General features: G+C 36.7%; 1 pseudogene; it reads left to right on the top strand.

Moving 5' to 3' along the window:
* Positions 1-3: 3 nt before the first annotated feature.
* Positions 4-551, top strand: LOC112817984 (deoxyribose-phosphate aldolase pseudogene; annotated as a pseudogene).
* The last annotated feature ends 850 nt before the right edge of the window (positions 552-1,401 follow it).

The following is a 1,401-nucleotide window of genomic DNA, read 5'->3' as shown; positions in this document are numbered from 1 at the left end:
TTAAAAACACGATTGGAAGAGATCAGATTGGCTGTGGAAAATGGAGTAACGGAGACCGATGTGGTGATTAATAGGACCTTGGTGCTGACTTGCCAGCGGGAAGCCCTGTGTGATGAGATTCGTCAGTTTTGCAAGGCCTGTGGGGAGGCTCATCTCAAACCCATCTTAGCAACAGGAGAACTTGGATCTCTTACTCATGTCTATAAAGCCAGTATGATCCCAATGATGGCAGGATCAGACTTTATTAAGACCTCTACTGGAAAAGAAACGGTAAATGCCACTTTCCCAGTAGCTATAGTAATGCTGCCGGCCATTAGAGATTTCTTCTGGAAAACTGGAAACAAGGTAGGCTTTAAACCGGCAGGAGGCACCACAGTGCCAAGGATTCCCTTGCTTGTCTCTCTCTTATGAAGGAAGAGCTGGGAGATGAATGGCTGATGCCAGAACTGTTCCAAATAGGTGCCAGTACTCTGGTTACGGACATCGAGAGACAGATTTACCATCACGTTACAGGAAGATAGGTGGCCTATCATGTTCTTCCGACGTCTTAAATCAGTGACCAGTTCCAGAAAAGTGATTTACAGCAACATGTAAAATGTGTTTTTCTACGTAATCGCTAAAATTGTTTAATTAAAACATGAGAGAATGAATAGATAATTTTTTCCCGCCTTAAAACTTTCACTGAATTTAATTCAAAAATAAAAGAAAAAAACAACGAATCCATACATGGAATTCTTTTCAGGTGCCTCTGAGTGGTCCTAATTACTTGAAGATCTGTATTGTTAATTTTGTGAAGATTTTCTCTTAAAAATTCTGAGTAAAATATTAATCATAGCTTTGACAGCATTAAATACTAAGGGGGAGGAAACATTAACCTGCCCAAGAAACGTGTCTTTAGTGAAAGAAAACGTAGCATCCCTGAGCTGCCGTCCATACTCTGACGAATTCAGGAGTCACTGACTTGGCACTAACTTCCTGCCATAAAAATATGTCTTTAAATTTTTGCAACAGATATGCTCTCCTATTAATTGTTTTGTTAATGAACCTCCTGTCGGTACATGATACTAGGCTATTGCATTTTTTAAATAAAAAAATCTTTGTAGTTTATTTTTTTGGAAAAATATAATTGTATGGTGCTGGCCTAGAAACAGACACACAGGTCAATGGAATAGAATAGAAAAGTAGGAAAATGATAGTCATAGCACTTTTGGCAAAGTTTACTCATTAGTGTCAGTACATTAAAGGTTTATTTAAAATTAGCTCTATTATTAACTCTGAATGGGAATTAATATTTATTAATATTAATTAATCAGCTGTTTCAACAGCTGATTCCAATAAATGCTTCTCTTTAAACATGCTTTATATAAATATATATTATAAAATAAGGATGATTTAGAATTC

This window comes from Callorhinus ursinus, unplaced genomic scaffold (assembly GCF_003265705.2).
Source record: "Callorhinus ursinus isolate GAN/ISIS: 27379988/994484 unplaced genomic scaffold, GSC_fseal_2.0 scaffold10855, whole genome shotgun sequence".
Lineage (NCBI taxonomy): Eukaryota > Metazoa > Chordata > Mammalia > Carnivora > Otariidae > Callorhinus > Callorhinus ursinus.
Note: the sequence above shows the minus strand (reverse complement) of the source record. Positions and strands in the feature narration are given on the sequence as shown.